Genomic DNA, 15,475 nt, shown 5'->3' with positions numbered 1-15,475 from the left:
GTCACATCCTGGGGATGAGCAGAGGGAAAGGTCAGGGTGAGTCACCTGTTCCGGGAACATTCTATCCCCCCAGGCCCTACCTGGTCCTACGCTACGGATGCAGACCAGGCGTCTCACACTCAACCAGAGCAAGTGATTGAACTCCTTTTCCCTGAGCTCCTTCCTCCCACCTCCCTTCTCTCAGTAACAAACAAACAAATACCTCATCTGCCAACTTCCCGAACCAAAGGCCTGAACCTCGGGGCCTCCAGGGACAGGGCAGCCCTGGATTCCGACGAGAGGCAGAGGAAACAGGAAAACGACCAAAGCACCAGGGCAGTGAAGAGGCCACTAGATAGTTTGGTTTTTTTTTTTTTTGGCTGCGCCCACCTGACTGTGCCTGGGTGCAGAACCGGGTTGTGCCGTGAAGATTTGTGTGTGTGTGTGTGTGTGTGTGTGTGTGTGTGTGTTTAAATACATTAGGTTCCACAGGAGAACTGGGGGTATGCCGGGGGCCAGGGGCCTAAGAGGACCTTTCTGCGAGCTGGCTTGTCCTACACCCCGGGGAAGAAAGCTGCTGAAGAGCAGAATCCACCCAGACTAGAGAGGGGAGAGGGCAAAAGAATCCACCCAGACTAGAGAGGGGAGAGGGCAAAAGGAGCCTGAGGCCCGTGGGTCCTGCCGCACGCTCCCTCCTGAGGGCCCGCGGGCCCTCACCAGCTGCCCCGCCGAGAAGGCCCCGTGGGAGTGGGGACCCGAGAAACCCTCCCTTTAGCCGTCAGGCGCCGCTTTGGCTGAACCACGCTCCAGTCCTTACCGGTCCCCATTGGCGGAGGTGACAGAACTGCCTGCCGCTCACCTGCCCTAGGCAGTGCCCGGATTAAGCCTGAGGAGGCGAGCCTGAGGCGATGGGGCCTCCTCAGGTCTGGGGCGCCGCCTCAGCTCCCCCTACAGGCGTGCAGGCTGCCTCCGATGATTGGCTGCCAGGTGTCGGCGCCTGCAATCTGATTGGCCGCGAGGCCGAGTTGGGCGCATGCGCGGGTGATGCACCCCACCCCCCCAAGCCCCAACCTCATAAAAACACCCGCTGTGGGCGTGGTCAGGCTGAATCTGAATCTCAAGGGTCTTGGGTCAAGATTTGCTCAACTCACCGAATGGGAAAGAAGGAAAAAACAGATGGCACAGTCTCCAGGGCACAGGGCTGGGAACGGCCTCCAAGTCTACCAGGCAAGTCCAGTGATGGTGTCCAGCAGTCACAGCCCTCAGGGGTGACCTCCCTTAAGCAAGTTCTTTGCTTAAGGAACTTGACCATATAGTGGATCTTGAAGCCCCTCCTCTTGGAATTACATTTCAATCAATGCCTGCCCCTGTTTTTGCAAGGTTATTGTGAGCTGAGAATGAGCTTTACTTTCTTGTTCTTCTTCTTTCTTCTTCCTCCTTCTTCCTTCTTCCTTCTTTCTCCTTCTCCTCCTCCTCCTCCTCCCCCTTTCTCCTCCTCCTTTTTCTCCTTCTTCTTTCTTCTTCTTCTTCCTTTTTCTTTTTTTTAATTTTAGAGCTTTCCACTTTTAATGGCTGAGGAAAACCAAAAAGAATTTTATTTTCTGACGTGAAAATTGTGTGAAATTCAATTTTCGGAGTCGTTAAAGTTGGAACAGGGACTTGCCAGTTTCTTTGGTTATTATCTATGGCTGAAAACTTAATTAATCGCCAATGATCATATTCGCAAAGCCTAACATATTTCTTTTTTGGCCCTTCACAGAGTCTTTTTTAAATGCCCTGTTCTGCTGGAAGTCTCCTAGTAGTCACATGGGAGAATAAAGTTTTGGTTTTGTTACAATATTTTCTCTCTAATGTATTCATTTTTCATTCTTTACTAATTTCATTCCTTCATATCGCTATAAGTTTGTTCTGTTGCTCATCCTTACAACTTTTTGAGATGATTATTTGTAACTCTCATTTCTCTTATATCTAATGCTATAAATTTACCTTAATTTGTTGCTGTTGTTCAGTCCCTCAGTCATGTTGGACTCTTTGCTACGCCATGGACTGCATGCAGCACACCAGGCTTCCCTGTCCTTCACTGTCTCCTGGAGTTTGCTCAAACTCATGTCCATTGAGTTGGTGATACCCTCCATACATCTCATCCTTCGCTGCCCACTTCTTCTCCTGCCCAGTCTTTCCCAGCATCAAGTCTTTTCCAATGAGTTGGCTTTTCACATCAGGTGGCCAAACTATTGGATCATCAGATTCAGCATCAGTCCTTCCAGTGAATAGTCAGAGTTGATTGCCCTTAGGATTGACTGGTTGGATCTTGCTGTCCAAGGGACTCTCAAGAGTCTTCTCCAACACCACAGTTCAAAAGCATCAATTCTTCGGCACTCCACCTTCTTTATGGTCCAGCTGTCACACCCATACATGACTGCCGGAAAAACCATAGCTGTGACTAGGTGGACTTTGTCAGCAAAGAAATGTCTCTGCTTTTTAATATGCTGTCTAGGTTTGTCATAGCTTTTCTTCCAAGGGCCACATAGCTTTTAAGCTCATGGCTGCATTCACCATCCACAATCATTTTGGACCCCAAGAAAATAAAGTCTGTTGTTGTTTCCATTGTTTCTCCGTACAAATTTAACTATGTCCCACAATTTTTGCCGAATAGAATGTTCATTATCATTCACTTTCAAGTATATCTAATATTCTCTTCTAAAGACAAGACTATATATTGTACGGGCTTCCCTGGTCACTCAACTGGTACATCACTTTCCAGCCAATGAAGGAGACACAAGAGGCCTGGGTTCGATCCTGGGTCAGGAGGATCCCCTGGAGAAAATAATGGCAATCTGTTCCAGGATCCTTGCGTGAAAATTCCATAGAGAGATATATCATGTATTAATATAGTTATTTATATTTTCCAAGTGAATGGCATTTTAAAAGATGTTTCTTGGTCAATTTCTCATTATTGCATTATAGTCAGATGACACAGTCTAAATATTACTGATCCTTTGTATTTGAAGATTTCCATTCAGTTAAGTATACCGTACTTCAAATTTCCTTCTCAGTGAAGTCAAGATTAAGTGGGTGTTATGTAGAGAAAATACTGGCAATGTCTAAAAAGTATATATGTGAAATGACTTCCTTTATGCTTCACAATTATGCCAGCATCTTTCAGTAGGGTACCTTTAACTAAGTTCCAGGGTTTTCTCAAATTTTACCGGTTTTTCCACAAATGTTCTTTCCCAGTTTCATATTCCCATATAGGATACTGACCTGCATGAGAATATATAGCAAAAAGCAACAGATACCTCCCTTAGCTTACTCTGGTCTGTAGCAGTTTCTTACACTTTCCTTGTTTTTCATGACTTTTGACAGTTTTCAGGAGTCCTCCAGGGACAGGTATTTTGCAGAATGACTCTCTATATGGGTTTGGTATGTTTCTCCTGATTGCCCTGGGGTTTATATAATTTTAGAACTATACCTCCAAGGCAAAATATCTTTCTCATCACTTCCCCTCAAGGATTCATACTATCAAAATGACTTGCCACTAGTTCCTCTGCTATAAAGTTGTCTCCTTCCTACTGACATATTCTGTTCTTGGAAACAAGCCACTAAACACAGCCTACATTTAGGGAGGGGCATGGAATCTCATCTTGAGGAAAATATCTAAGAGATACACAAATTACTGTGTACACAAGTTAATTGAAACTCATTTATAAGGAAGATCTGGTCCTTCTAGCCATATCTTTTAATTTTAAATTAATTAAAGTAAAGATTTAATAGGTTTCCCAGTTGGTGCTAGTGGTAAAGTACCTGCCTGCCAATACAGGAGATGTAAACAACGTGGGTTCAACCCCTGGGTCAAGAAGAACCCCCGGAAAGGGAAATGGCAACCCACTCCAGTATTATTGTCTGGAGAATCCCATGGACAGAGGAGCCTGGTGCACTACACTGATGGGGTTGCAAAGAGCTGGGCAGACTGAAGCCGCTGAACACACACAAAGATTTAATACCTCAGTCACACTGGCTGCATTTTAACATTTGGAAAGTGGCATATTAGACAAGGACATAGAAAATATTTTTATTGAGAATTCCTTAGTGATCCGGTTGTTAGAGATTTGTGCTTCTACTGCAGGGGCCAGAGAGTCAATCCCTGGTTGAAGATCTAAGATCCCTTAATCCTCACAGCAAGGCCAAACAAACAAACAAACAAACAAAAACCCTGCCAGATGAACACTCCATCTGATAATTCAGATAAAGAATATAAGCAGAACACCTCACAGAAAAGAAACATAAGCATTTATATATGTGAAAAGCTGATTGCCCTTATTAGGGAATACATGTAACAATTATTAAAAAAAATTTCTATTGCTGCAGAAATGTCTGTGAATAGCACTGACTTAGGTGATTGTTTTGCCAACCTTTCTTCTTTTCAAATGTAGTGCATATTAACACGTGAAACTGCTTTAGTTCTGTCTCAAAAATTTGCTATTTTCACTATCATTCAGTTCAAATAGTGCTTTTCCCATAACAATTTCTCTTAGGAGCAATAAGTTATTTAGGTTCAGAAGCAGGAGAAGGAAGAGCCTAAAACACAACATTAAAGAGGCTTGTGAATTACAGACATGCCACTTTTGCACTTTGGGTTCCTGGCAATCCTTACTGTATCCTCAGCCTGTTTGCAGTGATATTGCTTCGTTTTCAAACTTTGGGAGTCCTGTACGCCTCAGTTATCTTTCTGGGTTTTTGTTTGGTCATGCCACAGAACCTGTGGGATCTTAGTTCCGCAACCAGGTGTTGAACCCTGGCCATTGACAATGAAAGCATCAAGTCCTAACCAATGAACCAACAGGGATTTCTCATATATTTTTCTTTCTTTCTTTCAAATATTTATTCATTTACTTTTGGCTGCGCTTGCTTTTAGTTCCAGCACAAGGACCCTTCAATCTTCATTGTAGCATGTGGCAGCAGGAATTTTAATTGTCACATGTGGTATTTTTAGTTGCAATATGTGGGATCTAATACCCCGACCAGGGAATGAACTTGGACGCCCTAATCTGGGAGCACCGAGTATTTCCACTGGACTACAGGGATGTCATTCCCATGATCGAACCCAGGTCTCCCACATTGCAAGTGAATTCCTTACTGTCTGAACCACCGTAGCTTTGACTATAAGAATTGTGGTCAGCAGAGTGATGCCTTAGCTTTTTTTTTTTTTTTTTTTTTTTTAATGCTGTCTATGTTTGCCATAGCTTTTCTTCCAAGGAGCTAGTTTCCTTTAATTTTGTGGCCACATTCACCATCTACAGTAATTTTGGAGTCCAAGAAAATAAAATCTGCTGTTATTTTCAATTTTTCACCATTTCTTTGCCATAAAGCGATAGGACCAGATGTTGTGAACTTCATTTTTTGAAATTTGAGTTTTAAGCCAGTCCTTCACTCTCCTCTTTTGCCATCCTCAAGAGGCTCTTCATTTTCTGCCATTAGGGTGGCATCTTCTGCATATCTGAGGTTGTCACTGTTTCTCCAGCAATCGTGATTCCAGATTGTGCTTCATCCAGCCCAGTGTTTTTCATGATGTACTCTGCAATTAAGTTAAATAAGCAGGGCAACAGTATATAATCCTGACATACTCCTTTCCCTATTTGGAACCAGTCACTTGTTCCATGTCCAGTTCTAACTCTTGCTTCTTGACCTGCATACAGATTTCTCAGGAGGCAGGTCAGATGGTCTGGTATTCCCATCTCTTTAAGGATTTTCCAGAGTTTGTTGTGGTTCACACAGTCAAAGGTCTCATCACTTCATGGAAAATAGATGAAGAAACAATGGAAACAGTGACAGAATTTATTTTCTTGAGCTCTAAAATCACTACAGATGGTGACTGCAGCCACGAAATTAAAAGATGCTTGCTCCTTCGAAGAAAAGCTGTGACAAATCTAGAAAGCATATGGAAAAGCAGAATTACTTTGCCAGCAAAGATCCATGTAGTCCAGGCTATTGCTCTTCCACTAGTCAGGTATGGACGTGAGAGTTGGAGCGTAAAGATGGCTGAGCACCAAAGAATTGATGCTTTTGAACTGTGGTGTTGGTGAAGATTCCTGAGTGTCTGTTGGACTGGCAGCGAGATCAAGCCAGTCAGCCCTACAGGAAATCATCACTGAATAGTCACTGTAAGGAATGATACTGAAAGTGAAGCCCCGACACTTTGACCACCTTATGGGGAGAGCTGACTCATTAGAATACACCCTAATGCCGGAAAAGTTTGAAAGAAGGAGGAGGGGATGACAGAGAATGAGATGGTTGGATAGCATCACACACTCAACGGACTTGAGCTTGAGCAAGCTCCAGGAGACGATGAAGGACAGAGAAGCCTGGTGTTCCGCAGTCCATGGGATCGCAAAGAATGAACACGACTGCCCAACAACAAATTATTATTTGTCTTGCTTGATGTTTTTCTCGTTTCTGCAGCTTTTCACTTCTAATTAAATTTGTTCTTTGAAACTCATGGAAGGTCTAGGACCAGAAATGTTTCTACAAATAAGGGAGGACGTTGGTGGGGGTTGGGCAGGGGATGGTCTATCACTGGGAAAGCCCTGCAGGGTCCTGCTCAGTTATATGATGAAGCAGACTGACAATGCCACGTGTTCAGTAGAAATGGAAATGCCAGTACTGTTAGTGGAAATACACACTGCTTCAATCAGTTTCAAAAAAGCATTTGACTGTACCTGCATGTTAGAATGGCTAAGTCAGTAACATCTGCCTGCTGTGGAGGAGACCTTGGTTTGAACCCTGGGTCGGGAAAATCCTCTGGCGAAGAAAATGCCAACCCAATGTTGTATTCTTGCCTGGGAAATCCTATGGACAGTGGAGCCTGGTTGGCGAGTCTATGGGGTTGTAACAGTTAAATACTACTTAGCAACGAAACCACTACCACATGCGTTGTCAGAAAATCTCATGTCGAGACATATAGATTTAGCTATCCTAGAGAAATTACAATGAAAGACACAAAAACGTTCATAGGCAGCTTATTCAATAAGGAAAAATACGAGCCTTAAATTTCAGGCACAGTAAAATGGACGTCTAAGACTATGCCAATTCATCTGAGGGAATTCTACCCAGCAATCAAAAAAGAATGTTCCACAGCTACATGCAATAAGAATGCATCTCACTTATTTAAAGGAAAACGAAGACCAGGGGAACAGAAAGTCTATTGTGTGATTCTGTTTATTTAACACTTGAAACAAAGAAAAATGAATCCCTGGTGCTAGAGGTCAAAGAAGTGGTTACTTTGAGGGGCAGAGAGTGGCCAGTAAGGAACATGGAGATTTCAAAGCTACTTGATAGTAGAGAGAGGAAACAAATACAATCTCAGTTACAGTAAAGCCAGACTTTATTTAGTTGGGCTACAAAATAACCATAGATGGTTACTGGTGCCATGAAATTAAAAGATGCTCACTCCTTGGAAGAAAAGTTGTGACAAAGCTAGACAGTGTATTAAAAGAAAGAGACATTACTTTGCCAACAAATGTCCATAAAGTCAAAGCTGTGATTTTTCCAGTAGTCAGATACAGATGGAGGAGCTGCACCATAAAGAAGGCTGAGTGCTGAAGAATTGATCTTTTCAAACTGTGGTGCTGGAGAATGGAGAAGATTCTTGAGAGTCCCTTGGACTGCAAGGAGATCCAACCAGTCAATCCTAAAGGAAATCAACCCTGAATATTCAGTGGAAAAACGGATGCTGAAGCGCCAATGCTTTGGCCTCCTGATGGGAAGAGTCAACTCATTGGGAAAACAAAACAAAACAAAACGAAACCAAACCCTTGATCCTGGGAAATATTGAAGGCAGGAGCAGAAGGCATGACAGAGGATGAGACGGTTGGGTGGCATCAGCAACCCAACGGAATGAGTTTGAGCAAGCTTCAGGGGATGGTGATGGACAGGGAAGCGTGGCATACAGAAGTTCATGGGGTCACAGGGAGTCAGACACGACTGAGCAACTGAACAACAAAAGCCAGGCAGGGTCTTTATGTACAGCTGGCTGAACCTCAGTGGGGCTTTTTTGAATTTCTGGAGGTGGGTGGAACATAAATTTTTGGCCAGATCTCTTGCTGCAACCTGTCCGGAATATTTCGTGTCCGCAGTCAGTCTTTTTTGTGGTTTTTCTGGGTGGCACTTTGGAGTCAGTGTTCCTCACAATGATGGATGCTCTCTCTCTCAGTCCCAGCTGAACTGAACTTTGGATCATGACCTCTGTTTCAGGAGGCAACCCTCCCAAGTGCTCTGGCTTTTGGAATGACCGATGATTCTTGGTTTGGTTCTCTGTCTTTTCCTTCACGTTCAAACTTTGCAGCCAGCACTTGGAACACGGAAAGACCCTCCTGTTCCAGTTCCTCCAAGCGTGACTTACAAAGGATGTCACCTGTTTGAAAATTTTGAGGCAAAACAGACAAACAAATTGTTCATATTTCCATGCCATGTTCTAAAATATGCCTCTACATTGGCAAAGGCTGACAATCTGTAATTGCAAACACAGCAGACATAGGGCATTTTGCCAGGTTTGTGACTGTCCTTCATGTGCTGTAATAGAACCTGATCTGTTTTGAAGGACAATTCACAGATTTTACAGACCGTGGAGGGCTCCCAGGAAGCATGGACACTTTCCATGTGACACTGCAGCTGGAACAAGGTGGGAAACTGGTGGTGGCAGTGCTGACAGGTAGTGTAGATTTCTCAGCTGTCACCCTTCTGCCTCTCAAGCTCTAGATGGTTCCTCAGGTGGGTCATAAACTTGACATATTTTAGAACACTCAAGCAGCTGAGGCATTTAAAGGCTGTGTGAGTCTTCTGTTCTGGCTGCCATCTCTTGTATGCTGCCAGAGTAAAAGCCATCAAATAACATTTACTTTCATCAGTAAATTTGATCCCAGATTTACTTTCATGGCATCAACAGACTTGCTCTGAGTTGCAAGAGTCAAAACGTCCATTTTCTCCAGCCCTTACAAACTACATGGTCCTTCTGGATCCATAAGACGGAAGCATGCCTGGTCATTGGCATGAGTCCATGAAAATGATGCCACACTTTCAAATCTCCTGGGCTGTGCTTCTTAACCGTCAGTGAATCTAAGGAATTGCCTATGTGTCTTGTGCAAAAACACATTCTCATCCAACGGTTGTGGGTGGGGCCTGAGAGTCTGAGTTTCTCCCAAGCTCCAGTTGTTGCCCAGGCTGCTTAAGGTGTCCATATTAAACAGTGAGTATTAGAGAGCTTTTGAAAAGTACTGATGTTCTGATTGATCCTGTCAATCTTACTCCATACCCACAGACTCAGTTTCTCCAGGAATAGGACCAGGGAGTCAACGTTATTAAAGGTCTCAGGTATTTCTAAGGAGCAGGTAGGGTGCAAATGTGTAGCCAGGCAAATCACCCTACCATCAACCCTGTTTGGGGGCTTCATTGTGTCCTGCAAAATCCATAGGTTGGGGGGACTTTCCCAAAGGTCCAGTGGCTAAAACTCTCCACTCCCAGTGCAGGGGGCTGGGCTTCTGTCCGTGGTCAGGGAACTAGATCCCATGTGCTGCCAGGAAGACCAAAGACCCCATATACCACAACTAACACCTGGTGCCATCAAGTAAATTAATTCATTTAAAAAAAAATCTGTAGAGTGTCTAACCCCCAACACTTTGGAATGTAATCCTATCTGTAGATTATGCCTTTAATGAGGTGATTAAGTTAAAATGAGGTCACTAGGGTGGGCCCTAGTCCAATCTGATGGTTCTCTATATAAAAAGAGAGAGAGAAATTCCCTGGAAGGCCAGTGGTTAGGGCTCAGATCTTTCACTGCCAAGGGCCCAAGTTCAATCCCTGGTCTGGAAACTAAGACCCAGAAGAAAAGCAGCATGGCCGGAAAATAAAGAGGAAATTAGGACACACAAGGCATCAAGGATGCATGGACATAAAGGGACAGGAGGACCCGAGAATGTAGGTGCCTGCTCATTAAGGAAAGAGATCTCCAGAGACACCACACTGTCAACACCTTGATCCCGGATTTCTAGCCTCCAGAACTGGGAGAAAACAATTTCCTGTTGTTAAAGTCTCGTGTATTTCTGGTGGCCACCTTAGTACATTAATGTGTTCTTTAGATCAGGAGTCCCTAGAGAGGGCTCACCTCAAGGACAGTAGGGGGTATGCAGGTGATGACTCGGCTTCCAGCCGACTCCCAAACATCAACAAATGACCACCCACCCAGACTTTCCAGGATTCAGCCTCTTTCTGTCTCCCCTTCTTGCAGACACTACTGCTAAACGTCCCCACCCAACCCTCTTTCTGCCCCACCCCGCCTTTGTTTGTTTGTTTGTTTGCTTGTTTGCTTGTTTCTCTCCTAGACTCTGAGGGACAGAACCTTGAGAACAGAGTGAGACCTGTGCTCACACCATCCTGGATGTGAAGGAGAGTATGTGTTTTAATGGGGGGAAAAAAAAAAAAAAGGGGAAGAAACCCAAAGCTGTCTAGCAGAATCTTGTCACCAAGTGTACAGAAAAGCCTTCACATGTTAGGTTAGGAAGAAGCAGAGGACATGATTTCAACCTCTTCTTCAGGGAAGCTTTCTGGGAAGGAGGACAGCATGCTTTCTGTAGATGGATTGAGGGCAGATGAATTTATTGGAAGGCATTGGGTAGCCAGGAAAGGAATATGAGTGGAGAGGGGGTATGTCATCCTTCACTTCTCTCTACCTCCAGAAGTTTCTATGATACGGGCCACGGTCACAGGTCTCCCAGAGGTCAGGGAGAAAGGAACATTTGGTGACTTCATCAAAGCCTGGCCCATAGAAGCCTGGCTCTCAGCAGCCAACATCAGGCTTCTGGGGCATCCACCAGGCTCAGGAAATGACCTACTGGGAACTCTCTGGTAGTCCTGGGGTGGTTAGGACTCTGCACTTTCACTGCTGAGGGCGTGGATTCTATCCTCAGTTGGGGAACGAAGATCCTGAAAGCTGTGTTGGCTGGCAAACAAAAGAAACAACAACAAAAAAAAGAAAGACAGACATGACCTGTTCCCCCCTTTCCTGCTGTGGACAACCCCAAGGCCAACTCCAGTCCAGGTCCATTGCTGTGGTCAAGGAGGAAGCTCCCTGGGGCTTGTGGCCGTGGAGTGACGTGGTCAGCCTGAGTGTCCACCAACAAGGCTGAGCATCTCACACCAACTGAGAACCTGGTACCCAGGAGGAGATCAGGCCCTTGGGACAGGGCCGTGTAAGAAGTGAACTCGACAAGGTGTCCAAAAGGCACATCTTTCAAGAGGGCACTAATCCAGGTGGCTAGCCTCTACCCACTTCCTCCGTCTCTAGGGGAGAGCTTGTCCCTTCCATTGTTCTCAGAAATCTTTTCCTCTAATACTCTCCCTGGAACAGCTTTATCTCAAGAAATTGTTGTTGTTCATTTGCCCAGTTGTATCTGCAACCCCATGGACTTCAGCACACCAGACCTCCCTGTCCCTCACCATTTCCTGAAGTTTGCCCAAGTTCATGTCTATTGCATTGGTGATGCCATCCAGCCATCTCGTTCTCTGTTGCCCTCTTCTCCTTCTGCCCTCAATCTTGCCCAGCATCAGGGACTTTCCCAGTGAATCAGCTGCTTATATCACATGACCAATATAGTGGACCTTCAGCTTCAGCATCAATCCTTCTGACAAGTATTCAGGGTTGATCTCCCTTAAGATTGACTGGTGTGAACTCCTTGCTGTCCAAAGGACTTCCAGGAGTGTTCATCAGCACCACAACTCGAAGGCAACAATTCTTTGGCACTCTGCCTTCTTTGTGGTCCAGCTCTCACAACCATACATGACCACTTGGAAGATCATAGCGTTGACTATACAGACCTTTGTTGGCAGAGTAACATCTCTGCTTTTCAACACACTGTCTAGGTTTGTCATAGCTTTCCTGCCAAGAAGCAACCGTCTTTTGATCTCATGGTTGCAATCACCATTGCAGTGATTGTACAGCCCAAGAAGAGGAAATCTGTCAGTACTTCCACCGTTTTCCTTCTGTTTACCATGGAGTAATGGGGCTAGATGCCATGATCTCAGTGTTTTTAATATGTAGTTTTAAGCTGGCTCTTTCACTCTCCTCCTTCATCCTCACCTAATCAGTGCAGAGCGTCTGGCTTCTTGCTGCTTCTTCCCTCAGTTCGAATTCCCTGAGTAAGAAATCATAAAGGGATGGTTTTGTAGCTTCAATGCAAGGGTGGGACAGAGAGGGACCAAAACCTATGGGATCATGACACATTGAGAAACTCAATCAATGACGACTTGCACCACCTGCTTACCTACAGGATTAAAGGTGACGTGAAAGTGTTAGTCAGTCCTATCTGATGCTTTATGACTTCCTGTACTGTATCCCAGCAGGCTCCTCTATGGAATTCTCCAGGAAAGAATACTGGAGTGGGTACTCACTCCCTTCTCCAGGGGATCTTCCTGATTCAGGAACTAAGCTTGAGCCTCCTGCATTGCAGGTGGATTCCTTACCATCTGAGCCACCAGGAAAGCTCAAATCAAGGCAATGCTTATTTCCAGAACATTACTATAGTAAAATTTGGTAGTCCATGCCAGTCGCAGCTGTTTCGGTCACAAAAAGCGGTATAGTTGGAGCCCACCACTCTGAAGGGGTGCTGTTATTTGGTTTAGTTGCTAAATCTCCTCTGACTCTTAGAGGACTTGGTCTCAGTAAAGAGCTCTGGTGGGAAAAGAGAATTAGTTAATAGCCTTAGTATGGCCAGGGTGGCAGAGAACTAGGATTTGAAGGAAATTTTATCTTTACCATTTGGCTTAAGCTAAATACCTAAGGATTAAGGTTTTATGAACAACAACAACAAAAAAGTTACAGATGAATGACACCAAGGAGAAAAATGCCAAGTTACACTCAACACTGAAACACTGAACTCAGTAGTGACATTTTTTGACGATTGGGAACAGATTTCCATCAGCCTTTGAATAAATATTTGTGTGTGAAAGTTTTTATTCATGTAAAAAAATAAAATAAAACCTGTGGGGATATGAGTGACATAAAAGCACATTTAGACAATGGATTCAGGGATGTTGGGTTGTCTCTTAGAAACTCGAGGCTTGCCTGGCTGCTCAGTTGTGCATGCAATGCAGGAGACCCAAATTCAATCCCTGGATTGGGAAGATCTTCTGGAAAAGAGATCTGTTACCTGCTGTAGTATTCTCAGCTGTAGAATTCCATAGGCAGAGAAGCCTGGCAGCCTACAGTCCATGGAGTCCCAAAGAGTCAGACACGGCTGAGCAGTGGGAAAACGGGCATGGGCTGGTGGGTCCCAGAGGCTCCAGGTGGACTGCGGGTGAATATGACCCACGACTCAGGGGCTGATTTTGCACAGTGAACCCGTTTTGGCACTGCCCAGGGTACGAGATGGAGGATTTGCATCTGCTGAATCCACTGGGGAAAATGCTCCAGTCCAGGGCCTGGGTGAGGTTAGCAGTGAGGGTCCCTTGGAAGAAGGTTCCTTCTAGTGATGCTCACTCCTGGACACTTAGTTCAGCTGCCAAAAAGGGAATCAATGCAACACATTCATGCAGACAGACTAGGCCGCATCCTCTCAGATTTTATCACTGTGTTCAAGGCAGAGCGATAACCTCTTACTGAGAATTTCCTATGTAGTCAGAAAGGAAGTCTTAGAGGAAAACAATAATTGTGATTTGGACTTAGAGAGACTGGAGCCACTTCAACAATGATGCTTATTTAACTTTTTATCTTCTCTCGACTGCTTAGGAGGTGCAGTTTCCCCTCATGGTCCCTCCTTGCCATCTCGAGAATCACCTACTTTCCCCAGCTCACCTGGAACCTAAAACAGCTCAGGACAAATGTGGCAGGTGGGAGGGAGAAACAGAGCTTCGGACTTCAAACCTCATGCCTGATGGACCAATGTCCTCCTTGCTTAATTATTTGTCATCGCCTCAGCTAAGACATCACTCTCTCAGAAAAAATTCCCAAGGGCATCACACCTGACCGCCACTATGCAGACTCCCAGAAAGAAGTCCGCTTTGACAGCATCTAACCTAGGCCACTCCTCTGACCCTAACCAGGAAGGTCACCTGACAAGATGCCCGGGGACAGAGCGGCAGGATTGTGAGGACTTCCAAGTGGCCCGGGCACCCTGGCAATGTCCACAGCAGGCATAGAGTAGACATCCTGACAGTAACGAAAGAGACAGGCCCGTTCTGGTCTACGGAGATGGCGCCATGCCTTACCTGGGCACCTGGTGCAGGTGGCTATCGAGGAAGGAGATGGAGTTCAGGTAGAGCTCCTACAGGTGGGGCAGGTTCGGGAACTGGGCCGTGAGCTGGGTGATGCAGTGCTCCTCCTGTTTGGGAGCTGTGTGCGGCAACACGTGGATGCACCAGAGCAGCAGCCAGGGCAGGTTGCCCATCCGGCCCAGGTGCAGCACAAACCTTTCCAAAGTGGCCAGATTCCAGGTGCAATGCACCTCCAGGTCCTCGACACAGTCCAGCTGCACCACCTTCAGGATCCTCCTGATGCTCCGCGTGGGCATGGTGGAGATGCTGAGCTTCTGGCAGCTCAGGTGCCCCAGGCTTCTCCTGTTTTGCCTTCTTCAGCAGGCAGCTGAGCGTCTGGTTCCAGGTGTCCTCCTTGAGGCACAGGGGCCTGTGCCGGCTTTAGCCCACCTGCGCCTCCACCCTGCACCTCTTCTGCATGGACTGGGCTGGCTCGGGCTCCAGCAACGAGCAGACACTCTCCATGTTGCTGGATCACATGGTGCAGATATCCTGGTGGGCTTTCCAGTGCAAGTTCAGCAGCTGCAGCTTCCACCGCCTGCAGGGCCGCGGGGGACACGCTGAGCTGTGCAGAGGCCGACTGGCACCAGGACCCCGCGAGGGCTCTGCACTCCATATACCACCGCTCCCCCGGCTTCAGGAACCCCCTTGGTCCCTACCTTAAGGGATATTGGTGGGGAGCACATGCCTTTTGTCCCTTCTGCCCCTCAACCAGTCCTGTAACCTGGATGCCTGTCCAAGTGAACCCCTCATCTTCCTGCCCTGGCTGCACCTTGCTCACACCCCCAGGCCCCACCAGTCTGCCAGGTTGACCTTACCTGGGTTGGACCCCTTGAGCAAGCAGGACGTCCAGGTCATCCAGTGGAGCCTGGAAGGACTCCAGATGAGGCTGGTGTTCCTTCATCAGGGTCCCCAGGCAGAGGCAGGGGAAGGGCCTGGACTGCACCACCACATTCAGGGCCTGGGTGTGCCTCCCGGCAAAGGCCACCATAAACAGTGGTGGGAAGAGCTCTAGGGGCAGCCCCTCCAGGGCCACGATGGCCAAGGCCTCATTCCATGGCAGGCTCAGATCGGCCAGGTCCAGGAGTTGGGGTGGGTCCTGGACACCCATTCTGAAGAAACTACTCTAGTGTGAGTCCTTGGGGGATGTCAGAGAGCAAGGAGGGGTGTGTTCTTCTCTGGCCAAGGAACTGGGGAG

At 46.3% G+C, this 15,475-nt stretch overlaps 1 pseudogene; it reads right to left on the bottom strand.

Moving 5' to 3' along the window:
* Positions 1-502: 502 nt before the first annotated feature.
* On the bottom strand, positions 503-14,411 carry LOC132658921 (zinc finger protein 280A-like; annotated as a pseudogene).
* Positions 14,412-15,475: the final 1,064 nt, after the last annotated feature.

Source organism: Ovis aries, chromosome Y, assembly GCF_016772045.2.
Source record: "Ovis aries strain OAR_USU_Benz2616 breed Rambouillet chromosome Y, ARS-UI_Ramb_v3.0, whole genome shotgun sequence".
Classification (NCBI taxonomy): Eukaryota; Metazoa; Chordata; class Mammalia; order Artiodactyla; family Bovidae; genus Ovis; species Ovis aries.
The sequence above is the reverse complement of the archived record's forward strand: the minus strand, read 5'-3'. Positions and strand labels throughout refer to the sequence as shown.